The 21,360-nt window shown below is 37.7% G+C and overlaps 1 protein-coding gene across 1 annotated transcript in view; it reads left to right on the forward strand.

Annotated features, from left to right (window-relative positions):
• Positions 1-21,360, forward strand: part of CORIN (corin, serine peptidase) — a 321,033-nt gene that overhangs the window by 74,580 nt on the left and 225,093 nt on the right. The gene's annotated exons all lie outside the window — the stretch shown is intronic.

The following is a 21,360-nucleotide window of genomic DNA, read 5'->3' on the forward strand; positions in this document are numbered from 1 at the left end:
CATCAGTGGGAATCTGTTTGCTGTTACTCATGCCTTTAGAGAATATGCCTTTTCACTAACTTGTTGTTGAGATGAGTATGATAATGAGCTTTCCAAACCAGAAGCTATGCATCAGTTCACATTGGATGCAAAACACTCCTTGTGTTTTAGTGTTAACATATTTTATTTTTCTATTTTGCATCATTAACCTAATATTCACATGTAGTGTTTGAATTGACAGGACTTACAGTACTTGTTTATAATTATTTTAAGCTGTGTAAACTCCTTCTGCTACCTATGTACTTGTCCAAGTTTTACGAGACATCTCAATTTCTGAGAGTCTAGGTTAATATTCTGTGGAGCACTATTCATTCATCAGCAGCTATTTATTGGGTGCCAAGTCTTGGGACTTGGTTATGTGGGATCTAAAGGTGAGTCAGATAGAAATCCTGTCCCCAAGTAGCCAATTGTCTAGTAACTGCCTTAAGACATGAACATACTATTTACAACTTGAGAAAAAAAGTGAGAAATTCTGTGAGTGGTTCAGAGGAGGAAGAAAACACAATCCATTTAAATTCTTTGAATTTCTTTAAGAGACAACATGGCTAATTCATACCATTTTTCTGCTAAAATAAATACATGATTTTTCTAAAAACATGAAGTTTTATTTAAAATTCTAAAACTAAATTTTTGTTTAAAGGTCTGTCCTGGAGCCTAACATTTTTAACCAGATTAAAGTGTTTTCTTCTTATGCTAAAAAAAACTTGCTTATAATTGTCTTAGATTAGTTGAATAGAGCCTTTAGCTTTCAATTTTGTCTACAGAATCTGGGAAGGCAGATCTTGTTCTATAGGTATGTTTTAGGCTGGGTTCTCTAGAGGGTCAAAACCAGTGATGAGTGTGTATATGTATATGTATATATATATATGCATATATATATATAGAGAGAGAGAGAGAGAGAGAGATTTATTTCAAGGAAATGGTTTATAGAGTTGTGGAGGCTGGCAAGTCCCAAATTTGTGGGTCAGGCATCAAATGGGAGGCTTCTCCTGACTCACTTGGTTGCTGGGGCTGACAAACTCAAAACCTGCAGGTCAGGCAGTAGGCTGCTGGTTCATGTCCCAAGAACCATTGCTCAGAGGATGAAAATTTGGATGCAGGATCGAGAGCGGGTGTGCTTTGGCAGAACATCCATATATATTGGATGCAGGCCACACCCCCAAGGAAATTTCCCTTTCAGCTAATTGGCTTCTCACATCAGATCACAACATGGTGGATGATTATATAATATCTGCCAAGCCACTGAGAATCATGGCCTAACCAGGGTGACACATAACCTTTACCATCACGAGGTATTAATGGGAATTTTGTCACTTCAAGAAGTGGGAGACTTAAGAATTTTACAATTTTCTCCTTGCAATTATTTTTCAATTCTTCCATTGTTTATTAAGTAATAAAGTTTAGAGAGTTTGTTACCTATTTATAGATGTGTCCTGGATAAAGACCTTTGGGATATGCATTTTAGGAGATTGATTTATGATGACCTGATGGCTATTATGTTACCGTATAATGTGTCCTTTAAACTAAACAAAAAATTAAAAAGTAAATAACATGGGAGGGTTGCTATGAGAAGGAAATGGACATCTTAATCAAAAGTCTTTGCTTGTTCTAGAGTTTGAGGATTGTGTGGGTGGCCTCCTTCTCGTGGCCAATTGTAAGAAGCGGTGAAGCTGGTAATGCCCAGGGACACAGCAAGCACAGTCAGGCTTCAAGTAAAATTGACCCACCAGGTGGCAGCTACCAGACAGTACTCAGGACTCTGGAGGAGTTCCATCAGTAGCACTCACTTCTAAAGCTCTTACCATGTACTAGATACTGTTCTAAGTACTTATGTTGACTCTATGAATTTTCACAAGAACCCAATGAAGTAGGTGCTACTACTATTCCCATTTTATTGATGATGAAATTGGCACACAGAGAGGCTAAATAATTTGCTAAAAATTGCACAGCTTGAGAGTGGCAGAGCCAGAGTCTGAATCCAGGGTTCCAGAGTCTAATCTTCACTTTGCCATAATGAACAAAACAGAACAGCATGAATAGTCATTGAAAAAGACAAAAGGAGGCAGGGAAAACTAAAGGGTCTGTTCAGCTGATCTAAGACAACTACATTGTAAATAAGGTTTTGTTTTGTTTTTTAATTTAAGAAGTAAAGAGTTTAACCTGGTTAAAAATGGAAGCTCTAGGCTAGAGCTTTAAACTAAAATTTAGTTTTAGAATTTTAAATACAATTTTATGATTTTTTTAGAAAAATTATATATTTATTACAGCAGGAAAAAATGGTATGAATTAGCCATTTCTTCTTTTAAAGAGATAAAAAGAAGTTAAATGGATTATAGTTTTTTCTTCCTCTAAACGTCTCAGAAAATTTTTCAGTTTATTTCTCAAGTTATAAATAATATACTCATGTCTGAAGGCTGTTACTAGACAATTGGTTACTTGGGGACAGGGTTTCTATTTGACCTAAGAGGTGGCACAGTGGTCAGTACCAAGGAGCTGGATTCCAAGCCTGGTTAGCAACAAAGGATATTTAGACGGAAGTTACATGGTCTAGTGTTCAGTGCTAGAGTATAGTGATTTGGGAGAATAAGTGATGTGAAGGATGGAGAAGTGAAGCTATTTAGGGGTATTTGTCTCAAGTCTAGATTGATAGGAATGGAGTATGGTAAGACTTTTGGAAAGAGATCAGTGGGTCAGTCTGACAATGACAGAAACCTATTCCTTCAATGTCCTATAAATTTTGAATCTACTGGCTCCTTTTACAGAAGGAGTCAACACAGGACTTTTAGATGATGATGGTATTAGAGTCTGGCACATAGTAAGCACTCAGAAAATATTAGTCAGAAAAGAATATTAGAAAGTTGCTACTCACTTCTTTTCCCTTTCTTTTTGCCCATCTCTCATGTTCCCCGCTCCCCTTCACCAAAAAAAAAAAAAAAAAAAGAAAAAGAAAAAAAAATACCCAGACATAGAGCAGTGGCAAATTTATCAATTTATTTTAAAGCTCTTTTAAAAATAATAATTTTATTATTTTCAGAAATATTATTAATGCCCATTATTAAATTTCTACTAAGTGTCTGTCAGTTTGTCTTACTGTAGTGGCTTGCAAGTTGCTGTGATACTGGATGCTTTGCCACTGGTATTTCAAATACCAGCAGGGTAACCCTTGGTGCACAGGTTTCAGTGGAGCTTCCAGACTAAGACAGATTAGGAAGAAGGACCTAGCAGTCTACTTCTGAAAAAAATGGCCAATGTAAACCTTATGAATAGCAGTGGAATATTGTCTGATGTAGTGCTGGAAGATGAGCCCCTTAGGTAGGAAGGCACTCAAAATAAGACTGAGAAAGAGCTGTCTCCTCAAGGTCGAGTTGATCTTAATGATGTGGGTGGAGTCAAACTTTTGGGACCTTCATTTGCTGAGGTGGCACAACTCAAAATGAGAAGAAAGAGCTGCAAACATCCATTAACAATAGAAATGTGGAATGTACGAGGTATGAATCTAGGAAAATTGAAAGCTGTCAAAAATGAAATGGAACACATAAAGATTGATATCCTAGGCATTAGTGAACTGAAATGCACTGTTATTGGCCATTTTGAATCAATCATATGGTCTACTATGCTGGAAATGATGAAGAGGAATGGCTTCACGTTCATTGTCAAAAAGAGCATTTCAAGATCTACTCTGAAGTACAATGCTGTCAGTGATAGGATAACATCCATATGCCTATAAGGAAGATCAGTTAAGATGACTATTATTCAAATTTACACACCAACCACTGAAGCCAAAATTGAAGAAATTGAAGATTTTTACCAGCTTCTGCAGTCTGAAATTGATCAAACATGCAATCAAGATGCATTGATAATTACTGGTGATTGGAATGCGAAAGTTGGAAACAAAGAAGAAGGATCAATAGTTGGAAAATATTGGTGATAGAAACGACACCAGAGATCACATATTAGAATTTCACAAGACCAATGACTTTTTCATTGCAAATACCCTTTTTCGACAACATAAATCATGCCTATACATGTGGACCTTGCCAGATGGAATACACAGGAATCAAATTGACTACATCTGTGAAAAGAGATGATGGAAAAACTCAATATCATCAGTCACAATAAGGCCAAGAATCAACTGCTGAACAGACCATCAATTACTCATATGCAAGCTCAAGCTGAAGCTGAAGAAAAAGCAAGTCCACGAGTGCCAGAATATGACCTCAAGTATATCCCACCTGAATTTAGAGACCATCTCAAGAATAGATTTGACACATTGGACGCTAATGACTGAAGATCAGATGAGTTGTGGGAAGACTTCATACATGAAGAAAGCAAAAGGTCATTAAAAAGACAGGAAAGAAAGAAAAGACCAAAATGGATGTCAAAAGAGACTCTGAAATTTGCTACTGAACATAGAGTAGCTAAAGCAATTTGAAGGAATCATGAAGTAAAAGAGCTGAACAGAAGATTTCAAAGGGTAGCTCTAGAAAACAAAGTAAAATATTATAACGAAATGTGCGAAGACCCATAGTCAGGAAACCAAAAGGGAAGAACATGCTTGGCATTTCTCAAGCTGAAAGGACTAAAGAAAAAATTCAAGCCTTGAGTTGCAATTTTGAAGGATTCTATGAACAAAATATTAAAAGACACAGGAAGCATCGAAAGCAGATGGAAATAATACACAGAGTCATTGTACCAAAAAAGAATTGGTTGACATTCATCCATTTCAGGAGGTGGCATATGATCAAGAGTTGGTAGTATTGAAGAAAGAAGTTCAAGCTGCACTGAAGGCATTGGCAAAAACCAAGGCTCCAGGAATTGATAGAATACCAACTGAGATGTTTCAACAAATGGATGCAGCACTGGAGGTGCTCACTTGTCAACACTAAGAAATTTGGAAGACAGCTACCTGGCCAACCAACTGGAAGAGATCCATATTCGTGCCTGTTCCAAATAAAGGTGATTCAAAAGAATGTGGAAACTCTCGAATAATATCATTAATATTACTTGCAAGTAAAATTTGCTGAATATCATTCAAAAGAGGTTGCAGCAGTATATTGACAAGAAACTGCCAGAAATTCAAGCCAGAGTCAGAAGAAGACATGGAATCAGGGATATCATTGCTGATGTCAGATGGATCTTAGCTTAAAGCAGAGAATACCAGAAAGTTGTTTACCTGTGTTTTATTGACTATACAAAAGCATTTGACTGTGTGGTTGATAACAAATTATGGACAATATTATGAAGAGTGGGAATTCCAGAACATTTAATTGTGCTCATGCAGAACCTGTACATAGACCAAGAGGCAATCATTTGAACAGAGCAAAGGTAAATGGTTTAAAACAAAAAAACGTGTTCATCAGGGCTGCATCCTTTCACCATATTTATTCAATCTGTATACTCAGCAAATAACCCAAGAAGCTGGACTATATGGTGAAGAATGTGTCATTAGGATTGGTGGAAGACTCATTAACAGCCTGTGATATGCAGATGACACACCTTGCTTGCTGTAAGTGAAGAGGACTTGCAGCATTCCCTGATGAAGATCAAAGACTACAGCCTTCAGTATAGATTGCATGTCAACATAAAGAAAACCAAAATCCTCTGAACTGGACCAATAAGCAACATCATGATAAACAGAGAAAAGATTGAGTTGTCAAGAATTTCATTTTACTTGGATCCACAATCAACACCCATGGAAGCAGCAATCAAGAATTCAAAGGACATCGTGCATTGGGCAAATCTGCTGCAAAGGACCTCTTTAAAATGTTAAAAGCATAGATGTCACTTTGAGGACTAAAGTGTACCTGACTCAAGCCATGATATTTTCAGTTGCCTCATATGCGTGCAAAAATTGGACAATGGATAAGGAAGGCCGAAGAAGAATTGACCTCTTTGAATTATGGTGTTGGTGAAGAATATTGAATATACCCTGGACTGCTAGAAGAATGAACAAGCCTGTCTTGGAAGAAATATAGCCAAAGTGCTCCTTGGAAGTGAGCATGGCGAGACTTCGTCTCATGTACTCTGGACGTGTTATCAGAAGGGACCAGTCCCTGGAGAAGGACATAATGTTTTGTGAAGTAGTGGGCCGGTGAAGAAGAGATGGATTGGCACAACGGCTGCAACAGCAGGCTCAAATATAGCAACGATGGTGAGGATTGCGCAGGACCAGGCAGTGTTTTGTCCTGTTGTACGTGGAGTCGCTGTGAGTTGGAACTTACTTGACAGCACCTAACAATAACAACATTATTAAATGTAATCAATGTAGTAAGACAAAAGCAGAAACAAGAAGAAAAGATCACCTCAAATTCTACTATTCAGAGTAGTAAAATCATCTTTAATACTTTAATACTTTCCACCATCTTTTTATACATTAAGTTAGAGGGAAAGGTACGTGATAAAAGTAACTTATGAAAATAAAAATATCTCTTTAATAATAATTATCATTAATAAAATTATTAAATACAATCATCAAGGATTTGAATAGAAGAAAAAGAGGTGAAATTGAAAGAATGGTTGAACTCCAAATATATATAAAATCAGAAGAGGGGTTTGCTCGTAAGTATGTGCTGTTGTAGTGGACATTAGATGCTTTTTTCAGTTGGTGAGCATTTATTATTTCCTAACTTCCCAATTTCCTCTGTAAGGGTGGCCTCTTCCCTTGGTTTTTAGTCTAACTTGAAGAGTAAACGTAGTAAATCTGGTGTCTTCCATTTCGTAATAAAGCTGAAGAAATCCTTTAAGGTTCTTTATGCCACCGTCTGTATAACCAGGGGGCAAACACATGACTAAAGCTCAGATACTCTTTCACATACATTCAGTATCATATGGGTCACACAAAACCCTTTTTAAGTTTAGAAACTAAAAAAAATCATCCATTTTTAAAAGCTTATGACATATTATTCAGCCATAAAGAAAAGTGAAATTCTGGATGAATCTTGAAAACATTATGCTAAGTGAAATAAATCAGACACAACAGGACAAATACAGTAAGATCCCATCAATATGAGCTATCTAGAATAGGCAAATACATAGAGACAAAAGTTTATCAGTATAAATAAATTAGGTATATGATTTACATAAACAATTATACCAGAAAAAAAACTCAGTAAAAACTGAAAACGAAGGAACGAATTTTCCTAACTGTACATCAAGTTAGTGACACGTTTTGTTGTGCGCTGTTGTATTCATAGTGACCTTATATGACACAGTAGAACGGTCCCATAGCGTTTTCTAGGCTGTAATCTATATGGTAGCAGACTGACAGATTTTTTTCTCTAGCAGAGTGGTTGGTGAGTTCAAACGACCAACCTTTCAGGTAGCGCTGAGCGCTTAACCATTTTGCCACCAAGGCTCCTTAGTAACATAGCCACCAAACATAAAAGCATTATCCCAGCTGAATGTAGAATAGAATATTTTGATTGTATATCCTCAGTGGGATGTACGCTAAGTACAAAAAAATTGCAAAGAAAGCTTAAAGCTTCATAATAACCTTATTATTAGTAATAATATTGGGGTTATGATTCTGAAACCATTTTTTGTATATTTTAGTAGAAAGCAAATAAGTATTTATGTGTATGTTGTCAGGAACCAATATTTTCAGCATAAGTGAGAAGAACAAATACAAAAACAAAGTTAAAACCCTGTAATCTTAATTTTGAATTGGAAAGATTAATGTAAACTCAGTATTTTTTCCTTTTTTAAAAATACATACTGGTTATCTCCATTTACTGAAAAGCCCTGGAAGAAGCAATGGCCCAGAAGAAACGAGTACAACTGGTGCCCAGTTTCTGCCTAAATTCTTGAAGAATTCTTTTATTAAGCTCAACAACAAACAGTATATATTTTGATGTCCATCATTTTGGTATAATGGAATATGGCTGCCCTTTTTCATGAATAGATTCATTTATTTCATTTCAGGAAAAACCTTCCATCTTTCAGAACTTTTCTATTTTTGGATTCTTGGATTCAGACAATATACTTTTGTTGGGTTCTTGTTATCTTCTTATATGTACATCTTCCTTATATGTACTCATAGTGATTCCCCAAGTCTTTTCTATTTTTTATTTCTTATTTCTAAATACTTTGTGTTCAATTAACATATTTAGTTTTATCGTCTCCATTTTTCTTTTATTCCAATGTTTTATCCTTTAGCTCTTATTTTATTAAACCCATTTTCTTACTGTTTGCCTATAATGCGCAGCACTTAATGGAAATTTTTTTTCTGTTTCTGGGTGTCTTAGTTACCTAGTGCTACTATAACAGAAATACCACAAGTGGAAGGTTTTAATAACAGAAAGTTATTCCTTTCATAGTCTAGAAGGCTAGAAGTCTGAATTCAGGGCACCAGTTCCAGGAAAAGGCTTTCTGTCTCTGTTGCTCTGGGGGAAGGTGTTTGTCATCAATCTCCACCTGGTCTAAGAGCTTCTAAACACAGGGCCCCAGGTCGAAAGGACACACTCCACTCCTCTCTCTTCTTGTTTGGTGGTAATGAGGTCCCTCTCCTTTCTGCTCCCTTCTCCCTTTTATATCTCAGAAAAGATTGACACAAGATACAATCTAATCCTGTAGATTGGGTTCTGTCTCACTAACATAACTGCCTGAAATCCTGCTTTATTAACATCATAGAGGTTAGGATTTACAACACATAGAATATTATCACGTCAGATTACAAAATGGTAAACAGCCACACAGTATTGGTAATCATGACCTAGCCAAGTTGATACATATTTTGGGGGTCAAAATTCAATCCATGACACTGGTTTATTTTTATTTCTTATTTCTTTAAATCAGACTTTTGTTCCTTTTCCTCTTAATCCACCATATGGTGGATAAATATTAACTATCAAAAATAATGCTGTGGGAGAATACATACTGATATGTAGAAATGTTCAAGACATTATTTACTGAATAATTAGGCTGCCAAACAGTATGCTCAAAGTTAAATTTGTCTGTCTGTCTATCATCTATCATGTATCTATAATGCATTGTAATGTTATATATATATATATTACAACATGTAATACATATGTGAAATGGAATCTATAATGTATTATATCTTTTCATAACATTATGTCTCTCCCATTGACTATCATGCAGTCTACATGTGAGTCTGGGGCAGTCTTGCTGATTTTGAGTCTGCTTCTTTGCTTTTTTCTTTGCTATCCCACCTCTGTACATTTATCCCCATGTTTAAGCTTCCCATGTTTCTGTTTTTTGGCTTTATTATCCCAGAGCATTTTATTCTACTCACTTCCATAACATCTATTGGCCAAGAGATTCATCATCTCTATCCTAACAGGAAAAAGGAAGGGAGTGAAATGCTTCAGAATTTTTATGTCTCAAGGCCAGGTTTCATAACGAGTCCAATTTTCTGTCATTTGACAAATAAGTTGATGTTAATATCTACAACACTTGGTAACAAGTAGAAGAAAGTATGCCAAAGGTTCCTGTTAATATCTCCTTGATCAAGAAGAAAAGTTGTTCTTAATGCACAAGAACTGTGCAATTTGACCAAATTTCCATCATCTATTCTTTTTTTTTTATTATTCTTAGTAGAAATGTAGTATAGTCACTGTCATGGATTGAATTTTGTCCCCTCAGAATATCTGTCAACTTGGCTAGGTCATGATTCCCAGTATTGTATGATTGTCTACCATTTTGTCATCTGATGTGATTTTTCTATGTGTTGTAAATCCTATCACTATGATGTAATAAAATGGATTAGTGGCAGTTATATTGATGAGATCTACAAGATTAGATAGTGTCTTAAGACAACCTCTTTTGAGATATAAAAGAGGAAGAGAGCAGAGAGACATGGGGACCTCATACCATTAAGAAAGCAGTGTTGGGAGAAGAGCATGTCCTTTGGACCTGAGGTTCCTGCGCTGAGATGCTCCCAGACCAAGGGAAGACTGATGCATCACAAAGACCTTCCTCCAGAGCCGGAAGAGAGAGAAAGCCTTCCCCCGGAGCCAGAGCCCTGAATTTGGACTTCTAGCCTACCGGACTGGGAGAGAATAAACTTCTCTTTGTTAAAGCCATCCACTTGTGGTATCTCTGTTATAGCAGCATTAGATGACTAAGATAGTCACTAACTCCTTTGCATCAAGGACTCAAAGTAACTGATTCACGGTACAGTAGTCTTGCTGTGGACACTATAGTCTAGGTGCAGATATGAGGCAGTGAATATTTCAGCATGGCAGTTGGCACACTGGCTTTGTTGTTAGTTGCCATTGAGTTGGCTCCAACTCATGGTGACTTTATGTGTAACAGAACTAATGTTGCCTGGTCCTGCACCATCTTCATAATCATTGATATATTTGAGTCCATTGGCTCATTTTTGGAAGTAGATCACCAGGCCTTTTTTCCTAGTTTGTCTTAGTCCGGAAGCTCTGTGGAAACCTGTCCACCATGGGTGATCTAACTAGTATTTAAAATACCAGTGGCTTAGTTTCCAGCATGATAGCAAAACACAGGCCACCACAGTATAACAAACTCACAGACAAGTGGTGTATAATCTGGGTGCAGATAAAAGGCAGTGAACATTTCAGCACAGCAGTTGGTACATTGGCGCTAGACCAAGTTTTCTTTGCTGGCTTATCTTTGGGAGAGGAATGATGGCTTGCAAAGTCAGGGGAGGGGCTCCCGCCAGTCCTGAGCTCTGGCAGTTTCCCTGGAGAAACATGTGACTCTTCAGGCTAGATTAGAAATGCAGTTTGCAGATACATCTCGTTTCCCTGGAGAAGCACTACTTTTCTGGAATGTTTGAACAGGTCGACAAAGCTAGGGATTCTTATGTGTTTGGTTATCTCTGCCTCTGACATGTTAAAATCATAAAAAACAGGAGACTGAATTGGAAGCCCCAACTACTCTTAAACTGGTCACCTCTAGTTCTTCCCCAATGCTGTAGAGCAATCCTGGGGACTGCTGCTCAGACGTTCCTATGTGAAGAGTTATTAAATTCTCAGGAGGGAGGACTTCTTGTGCAATCACTGGACATGCTCTTGGGCAGAGCCAGCTTAATACACATGCCAACTTGGCTGTTGCACAGGGTCCATGCTTACAAGGGTTCCATACTTTAATTCTCTGCTGTTGCCTTCTTAAATTAATACTTTTTTAACAAGGAGCCCCACATTTTCATTTTGTGCTGGGTCCCTGAAGTTATGTAGCCCATCCTACTCCTGGGCTTTACTGTCATTGGATCGTCTTCACTGTCTTTTCTGCATTTGAGCTAATCACATTGCCCAGATAATACTGATTGCCATTGGCCAGTTGGGACCCATGTCTGGAGCTGGGGATAGGAAAAATGCTCCCCAAGCTTCATGCTGCTATTCAGTCAAAGGTGGGTAGAGTGATGCAAGGATGCAGCCAATGAGAATTATTCCAAATTCCACCACCCCCCTCTTTTTTTTTTAATTGAGTAATTGCTCATTTTTTACTTATTTTTCCATTCTTACATTGATTTGTAGTGAGACAAAGGTTATGTTTATTAAAAAAAGAAATACTCTGATTCCTACTCCTATTTCTAATACTAGAAATTCATTTTAAATATTTTCTTTTGAGTAGAGTATGTCCTTATAATCTTATTCCCTATAAAACTTTCCTTTGTAGATTTAGGTATTAAAAAAGTGAAGAAACATTAGCTCAGTTTTAGTCTGACATATTACAGATTTCGAGTTCAGAGGATTCTAAGTTAGAGAGGGTTATCTGAACAAGCAAGAGGGAAATGGTGATTCAGTGGTGGAATTTTTATCTTCCATGTAGGAGACAAGGTTCGATTCCTGGCCAGTGCACCTTGTGCAGTGGCGCCAACCATCTGGCAGTGGAGGTTTGTGTATTGCTATGGATCACAATAGTCTGATCCATAACGCATCATGGGGATGGTGCGGGACCAGCCAACATTTCGTTCAGCTGTGCCGGTCGGGGGCCGGCAGCAGCTAACTACATCTGGATAAGTGTAATTACATTGAGAATCACAGTGCCTAACTAGTACAATCCAGATCTTAGTTGCTGGTCTGCCATTAGCTGTAGTGTGTGTTCCTTCAGTATTCGAACTTTGACTGTTGCTAAATCTTAAATGGGATTTCCAATAAAACTGCACAAAGCTGGAAAGTCCACTGAAATCCCATTGTCTTCATGAGCAGCTAAGTTTAAAACTAACCAGACCAAGGTAGTGATTTTACAATAAACCCTACCCTCAATGATTGTTCCACTTGGTAATTTCTTATTCTCCCATGATTATAGGTTTTATTTTTACCATTGTTGGCATAAAAAGCAAATGATTTTCGTATGTATTAAAGTACATTTTGGCTAAATAAATCAACTGTGGTCTAATTTTAAATTCTTTCTTTTAAATTCCATAGCACCAAGCCCAGTGTCTTTAATAAGTAGTGTCTTGACAAATGTTTGCTTAATAAATAACTTAAGTTTTTAAGCTCTTAGTTTTTTTAAAAAATATAGCACTCAGCATTGTTTTATTTAACAAATAAGCAAAACTACTTATACTTAATAAAAGCTTTCTTAATAAATAACGAATGTTTTTAAGCTCTTAGCTTTTTTAAAAAATATAAGACCCAGCATTGTTTTATTTAACCAATAAGCAAAACTGATGAATTCAATTTTGAATTTAGATGATATATAAATTTTTGTTCTTAGGTGCCGACTCATAGCGACCTTTGTACAACAGAACAAAAGGCTGCCCAGTCCTGCGCTATCCTCACAATCTTTTGCTGTGTTTCAGCCCATTGTTGCAGCCACTGTGTCAGTCTATATTGTTGAGGGTTTTCCTCCTTTTCGCTGACCGTCTACCTTACCAAACGTGATGTCCACCACTTGTCTGTCAGTTTGGATATATAAATTAGTGGATAATTTATATTTTCACTCCTCAAATGGATTCATCATGGAATCCAGAAAAAAGAGGCAGAATGAAAATTAAATGTCTCTGCCTCAGTTTTCTTATCTACATAACACAGACACAAATACATCTCCCACCTAGTTCACAGCGGCTCCTGAGATAACAATAATAATAGCAAAAACTTCTATAGCTTATACCATGTGTTAGGTATTACGCAAACACACTCATTTAATCCTTGCAATAACCCTATGACAACATATTATTATCCCATTTTACAGATGAGGCAACTGATGCATGGAGAAATTAATAACTTGCCCAAGGTCACTAGAATAGTAAAGGCAATATTTGAATCAGATTGTGGAACAACCATCCTATGTATGGAAAAGATGTTTTACAACTTGAAAGCACCATATAAATTTAAATTATTATTATTATTCCATCCTTTGTATCTTGGTTATCTAATGCTGCTGTCATGAAATACTACAAGTCGATGGCTTCAACAAAGAGAAGTTTATTCTCTCACAGTCCAGTAGGCTAGAAGTCCAAATTCAGGGCACCGGCTCTAGGTGAAGGCTCTCTCTGTCGGCTCTGGAGGAAGGTCCTTGTCATCAGTCTTCCCTTGGTCTGGAGGCATCTCTGTGCAGGGACCCCCAGTCCAAAGGACGCGCTCTGCTCCCAGCACTGCTTTCTTGGTGGTATGAGGTCCCCACTCTCTGCTAGCTTCCCTTTCCTTTTATCTCTTGAGAGATACAAGGTGGTGCAGGCTACACCCCAAGGAAACTCCCTTTACGTTGAATCAAGGATGTGACCTGTTAAGGGTGTTACAATCCCACCCTAATCCTCTTTAACATAAAATTACAATCACAAAATGGAGGACAACCACAGAATACTGAGAATCATGGCCTAACCAAGTTAATACACACGTTTTTGGGGGGACATAGTTCAATCCATGATACTTCATAATTCTAGTATAGAAGATTACACAGGGATGGGATGTAATCCATTTCAGTATTTTTTCTGTTTATCATGATGTTTCTTATCGGTTCAGTTGTGAGGATTTTTGTTTTATGTGGAGGTGTAATCCATATTGAAGGCTGTAGCCTTCATTCTTCATCAGTAAGAATGCTCCTTGGAAGTGAGAATGATGAGACTTTATCTTTCTTACTTTGGACATGTTATCAGGAGGAACCAATTCCTGGAAAAAGACATGATGCTTGCTTGGTAAAGTAGAGGGTCAGTGAAAAAGAGGAAGACCCTCAACGAGATAGATTGACACAGTGGCTATAATAATGGGTTCAAACATAGCAAGGATTGTGAGGATGGTGCAGGACTGGGCAATGTTCTGTTCTGTTATACATGAGGTCACTATGAGTTCAAACTGACTCAATGGCACCTGACGACAACAACATAATTTTTAAAAAATTAATTAAAAATGATTAACATGGTGTTATAGCTGAAATGTTACAATTTGCTTAGTTCTATAAAATGTGAATAATTGATTTACAATAAAATATTGACCCCCTCATTGTGTTAGAGCATTGCCATAGTAAATATTTGTTGAATGAATGAATTCCATCAGGTATGAGGCTTTAGTACCATTTAAACATTTTGGAACCAAATAGTGTGTGTGTGTATGAGTGCATGTGTATAAGGATAGGAAAGAATGACCTAGATTATATACATGTAGGTTGTAAAAGCTTGAAGCTTGGCAAAGGATGTCACCAAGAGATTTAGGATTGCATAAAAAAACTTAACTCTAGAATATATGTAATAATATAGAAAATATTAAACCCCAAAACTCATGCTTCTCCTGGCAAGAGTGGCTAGCTTTTACTTAACTCTGATAGTTCACACAGCATTGTGCTAGATACTTTATTTATTTATTTTTTTGCATGAATTAGCAAGGCATTGGCTTTCCTATTTAAATACATCTGTAAAGACATTTTACAAATATTCCAATGGACTCATTAAAAAAAAAGTGTCTTTTGTTTTCTTTCTCCTTGATTTTCTCTTATGAGAAATAAAATAGCCCCCGTGTTTTGGTTTGAAGAACACAGTTAAGACACTGAGATCTTCAGAGGGGCCCTGTCTTTAGCTTTCTGTTTCTACTTATCTCGCTGTAACTCTTACTAATCTTCCTAAGTACACAACATCCTTTCAAATCAGCTTGTCCCAGAAATTATTCTGGCAAAACATTTCTTTATGTGTGAATTATCTAGAATAGAGAATGACCTTCATTATTCCACTCTGCCGACACAGTCCTGACCTGGATTGCCTTCATGGTACAGCCAGGAATAGACACTGAACATTCCAAATCCAATTGGTCCCTTAGTGAGAACTTGAAACGGATTTTCAATAGCATAGTCATTGTTTCCTTTGAGAAGGGTTAGTTTTTATCAGTCTCAGAGAAGCAGCTCTATTGTTAGACTCCAAAGAGATTCATCAAAATATTTTAAAACGAATTAAGGAAATTTACAATGTTAAAGTGGAATGGTACTTTTGACAGCATGATGCAATGGAAGGAGAATAGGCCATGAAATCAGGAAGACTTGGCTTCCATTCTAACTCTATTATTTACCATTTGTTTTGTTACCTTAAAAACTTTCTTACCCTATTGTATTTGTCTTACCATCTGTAAAATGGGAATAAAGAAAGCTTTTTTTTTTTAATAGGATTGTAGGGCAGATTAAATAAGATGCTATTTATAAATTGACTAGCAAACATCTGACCTAAATGGCATTCAAAAATCTCCGATCTGTTCCCTAATCTTTAAATTGTTTCATTTCACTATATAAACAATAAATGGAATTGAAACTTAAAATACCTTTCATATATAGACCCAACTTGAATCGATATTAATGGTTTCTTTTGGCTTTTAGTGTGAAATAAACTTTTCTCATTGTATCTTCTCTGTCAATCCTATATTTTCTTCTTGCTGAAGGTATCTGCACTGCTCAGCTAGCATCAGTTGGACATCAACTATATGAAGGCATTGCTCTAAGTGCTTTATCAAGTTTAATCCTCACAATCCTATGATTGACATTTTTATTCTTTCCACTTTACAAGTTAGAAGGCTTCAAGATGTTAAGTAACTTCCCCAACACCACACACTCTTGTGAAGTAGTCAAAAAAAACCATTTGTTGGAGTGGATTCTGACTCATGGCTACCCCATGTGTGTCAGAGTAGAACTGCACTCCATAGGGTTTTCAATAGATGATTTTTCAGAAGCAGGTTGGTCTCCAGGCTATTCTTCTGAGGTGCCTGTGGGTGGACTCAAAACTCTAACCTTTCAGTTATAGCTGAGCATGTTAACCATTTGCACCACTTAGGAACACCTTGTGTGGGTGGTAGAGCCAGAGTTTGGACCAGGCTCAATGCAGCCTCTCAGCTTCTGTGTCCCAGTCCTCCAGTAGCTGAGCTTTGACTTAACTCTGATAGTTTACAGAGTTTCCTCCTGCTCTTCTTAGTTATAACTACCATTTCAGTTCTGTTTGAAGCGGTCTAGTGTGCAGGTGCTCATCCTAGTCTCCTCTCTCCAGCCTTTATCACTTGTAAACAAAGTCCTTGGGTGGTGCAAATGATTAAGTGCTCCACTGCTAACTAAAGTGTTGGCAGCTTGAATCCACCCAGAGATGCCTTTGAAGATTGTTTCTGAAAGGTCACAGCCTTGAAAACCCTGAGAAGCAGTTCTACTCTGGAGCATGCGAAATCACCATGAGTCAGAATCCATTGACAGCAATTAGTTTCTTTAACCTCTTCACAAGGCTGTGTGGTCCTGGGGAAGTCACTTAGCATCTTGAGTTGACTGGACAGCAACTTTTTTTTATAGTGGAGTCTCATGCTAAAAACAATTGAACAGAGGTATCGCCTTTCAGAGTATATAGAGAGTGGCCGCTCCACCTTTGTTTTAACTGCCGCACTGTCGTCCAGAGCAGAACCCAAGAATGGAATTGATGTGGTGGTGAGAAGAGGCTGGGATGACTTCCTAGGCCGTGGTAAATTCTAAGGAACAGGTTATTGAAAACAATAGACAGTAGCAATATTTAACCATTAGCATTAGTGCCCTCAAGTCTTACATATCCTGATGGTTTCATATCTACCTCATATTGTTCAATAGGTAACATTTTAGTGGGAAGAGTTTATCTCATCTAATCTCCCCTTTCATTCAATGAATAACTATTGGGAGTCAGCTATTTGGAATCCCAGTGACAAGGCAAAGTCCCTAGTTTCATAAGAGGGGATGCTGAGAACAAAGAAGTAAATAAGTAAATATCTAAACCTATTGCCTTCGAGTGGATTCCGACTCACAGCGATCCTGTAGGACAGAGTAGAACTGCCCCATAGGGTTTTCAAGGAGCACCTGGTGGATTCGAACTGCTGAGTTTTTGATTAGCAGCCAGACTTTTAGCCACTATGCCAGCAGGGTTTCCAAGTAAATATTAGGTGGTGTTCATACTATAGTGGAAATAAAATGGGATGATGTTATAAAGAGACCCAGGAGCGCTTTGGATGGGATGTTTCTGGGGATCCTTCCCGTCCTCTGAGAAGGCTGGCTTTCTGAAGCAGGCCTCAGCTGTGGCTTCCTATCTCTGCAGGGCAATTTAGCTGCTGTGAGTGACCTAGTAGCGGGAAGGGACTTGCTTCCCTTTGATGCTCCCATTTGATGGCTGTTAATCCTCAAATGAAATGATGACGGTTTAATATTATAATATGAACCATGAACACAGGATGCAATAGGCAAAATGTTTGAGCACAAATAAAAAGGCTGAGTCAAGTTGCTTCTTAGCAGCTGCATTTTATAATATTCATACTGTTTGAATATTTAGTTCTGGTATATTTCTTAAAGGAGAAATTCACTTTTAAACTAAGAGACCTTAGTCCAATCTTGACATGAATAGATTTATTGTGATGCTGTTGTTGTTAGCTGTTGTCAAGGCAGCCCCTATGATGAAACCTTTGTGATCCATAGAGTTTTCATTGGCTGATTTTTGGAAGTAGATTACCAGGCCTTTCTTCCTAGTCTGTGTTAGTCTGGAAGCTCTACTGAAACCTGCTCAGCATCCTGGCAACATGCAGGCCTCCACTCACAGACGGGGTGGCTACACATGAGGTGCGTTGGCAGGGAATTGAACCTGGGTCTTCCACATGGAAGGAGGGAATTTTACCACTGAGCCATTAATGCCGGTATACTGTGATTTTTTTTTTTTTTTAAAGATAAGCCCCAAACCATTTGCTGACAAGTCTATTCTGGCTCATGGTGACCCCATGTGTGCGGAGTAGAACTGAACTCCATAGGATTTTCAATGGCTGTGATCTTTTTGGAAGAAGATTGCTGAGTTCTTCCAAGGTGCCTCTGGATGAGTTTGAGCTGCCAACCTTTATGGCAGCTGATCACTTAATCATTTGTGTCACCAGGAACTCCTATTGCGATGTTTGTTTCCCCTTAAAGAGACATATCTACTTCTTTGGCTTTTGCCGAGCATTAGGATTACGACAAGGAGCCCTGGTGGGGCAAATGATTAAGGGCTTGTCCGCTAACCAAAAGGTTAGCCTTTGAAACCCACCCAGTGGCTCCATGGGAGAAGGACCTGGCGATCTGCTTCCAAGAAAACCTTATGGGGCAGTTATTCTGTGTCACGAGGTCGCTATGAGTTGGAATCTGCTCGATAGCACCCAATAATGATAGGGTTATGACTTTGTGTATTAATGCCAGACACATTATCTATTTATTTAAGTGTTTGTTTTCTGTCTCCACCCACCAGACAGAAGCTCCATGAGGGCAGAGATTTTGTTTTGCTTAGTATCATATGCTTAGCACCTAGACCAGTGCCTAGTACACAGTAGGCACTCAATAACTATTTGTTGAATAATCAGTCAGGAAGGCCCCACCGGCCTCCACAGAACTCACGAGTCCGGCTTGTTGTAGTGGTATAAATACAGATGCGAAGATGTCTGTAACTGCAATTATGGGGCAGCTGTTGGTGGAAAGAGACTTGGAGTTGGATGGGACGACTCGAGTTAAATTCCAGCTTAGCCATTTACTAGCTGTGTGAAACTTGGGGGAATTGCTTAGCCTTGTTTCTTCAGCTGTGAAAGAGATAATAACTTTCAAGGAGGGCTAACTGAATCAACATATGTGAAAGGACTGAGAACAATGCCAAGAGTTTTATAGTTGCTCAGTAAATATTGAGGACAAAAGCCTGCAGACAAAAGTGGTGAATGTGAGAAAGTTCAAAACAGTGAAAGAAGAAAAAGGCTAGGATTTAAACTAAAGAGGTGGTACTAACCAATATCATATGGGAAGCAGCAACAAAATTAATGACAGTACAGATGAGAGGAATAAACATGGAAAACTTGTGAAGAACAACCCTGCCGTAAACTTTCTCCCCAAGCCCCTGAACAGGCTGTGTACAAAGAACTGTCAGTTAATGACCTCAGAATTTTCTGAATCTGGAAGTGAGACACTCAAATGCAGAAGCCTCCACAGGCAAATCCATGAATTAAAATGAGTCCATTTAGGTAAATCAGGGCAAACCAACTCCCATTCTGATAGAATATTGCCTCTGGATGCAACGAAACCCTTAGTTGGAGCCCTCCAATTAAACGTGCGATTGTATATAGGAAGAAAGATTACTAAGGTTTCCTGTTGGAACATTAGACAAAAGGTAACAAAATACTTTAGAAAGTTGATTTTTAATTTGAGAAGTTCTGTCAAATAACGTTGTTATGTGATATCATCAATGTGGTTCAGTTACTGCTGCATTTTTATTTAAAAAGTGATTTTCTATTTGATTTTAAGGATATTAATTTTTATAAAAGAATTCACTGTTGTAATAAATAGCATGCAAGTCAAAACCAGATACAAGTATTTAGTATACTGCACTGAGTGAAAGTGGGATCATTTTTAAGTCAGGGATGGCAGAGAGTGTGAGTGTTGTAAAAACCACGAATGTGAAAACTCAGTGTGGAAATGCGTAGTAAATGAATCAGTACCCCTCCTTTTTTTTTTTATAACTATTCCCAAGATGCTTTACTAAATGAGATTGGCTGTGAGTATTCTCACTTTAAAATGAGATATTCAGGACCTCTGAGTGTACATTTTTTTAGAAAAGTTAATCATGGATCCTTACTTTATTTTTACATTTACAGATTATCATCTGAGTAGGAATTTTTAACTTCACATTATCTAATCCCAGAAATAGACAAAAGAGAATTTATCATCATTTCTAAATGAACACAAGGAAAATTCCTACAACAGATCCATCTTTCCTCTCTAATTTTAGTCTCTTCGCAAATATTAGTAATGTGATATGAATATAGAAAGATCGAGATAGATCTAGAAAACTATTGAGTCTGGTTAAGAAAATAGTAATAATCAATAACCCATCTCCTCAATTCCAAGCAACACTTTGTTTTTCGTATTTTAATTTTTTTAACGGGAACCTGTCTCGTCATCAATACGTACTCTGAAAATTTATGATTAAATCGGTGAATGTCTTACTAGCAATGATGTTTTAGAATTGAGGTGCTTATAAGAGTGTTTGTGTCTCACCAGACCGTTTTTCCCTTTCTGATCTGTTTCTAAATTCACTTCACCACTCTCCCACTGAAGTAGCTGCTATTTAAGAAAAAGCACATTGAATAATGATGTTTATAGGAGCACTAAAGTTAATTACACCCATTGTATTTTTTATATATTTTTCCATAGCAATCTTGACCTCTAATTCTATTGATTCAGTAGTAAGTTCTCAGAAAACAAAAATAAACTGCCTCCCGCCGCCCCCGCCCCCCCCCCCCACCGTATGAAAACCGAGTTAGATGGAGCAGGGACAATAAATGAGTCCGTTTCCAAAAACGCCCTTCCCACTCCCCACAGAGATGTGGGGAACTTACATCTTTGCATGACTTCATATGGTGCACAGCACGTAGCCGGTTTATGAAAACTCATTGCCCCTGGTGAGAACGTGCAGAAATACAATCCTAGAATTTCATATTTCAAAGACAATGGGACATTATAGGAAAAAATAACATTGGACACACATGTTGAGACAGGAGGGATAATAGGAAATTGACCTGATTACTTGAATAGAGAAGGTTATGAAGTCAAGAGTCAGAGGTTGTTGGGTATTAGCAGATTCTCAGCCAAGTTTGTTGAATTCTCTGCCCAGAATCGATTTCTTCAGTTTTTCATTGCCACATGCAATAATGATTCTAGGGTTTTGTAGTGTATTTTTCTCTACCAGTAGTACCTTTTTTTTCCTGCCTTTTGCCAATCCAGACCTTATCTCTCTCAGCTGCCAAAATGAGTTCTTCCTCTTCATTGAATCTCCCCTAATCATTCACCCTACATTAACTTCTTGCTCTTCTGAATTCCATGAGCATTTGCTGTGCTTCTGACAGCTATGGGGTAGTGGGAGGAATGTTGCCCTAAGAGGTTGGGGACCTGAGTAGCAGTCCCAGTTCT

Source organism: Loxodonta africana, chromosome 5, assembly GCF_030014295.1.
Source record: "Loxodonta africana isolate mLoxAfr1 chromosome 5, mLoxAfr1.hap2, whole genome shotgun sequence".
In the NCBI taxonomy this organism is placed as follows: Eukaryota; Metazoa; Chordata; class Mammalia; order Proboscidea; family Elephantidae; genus Loxodonta; species Loxodonta africana.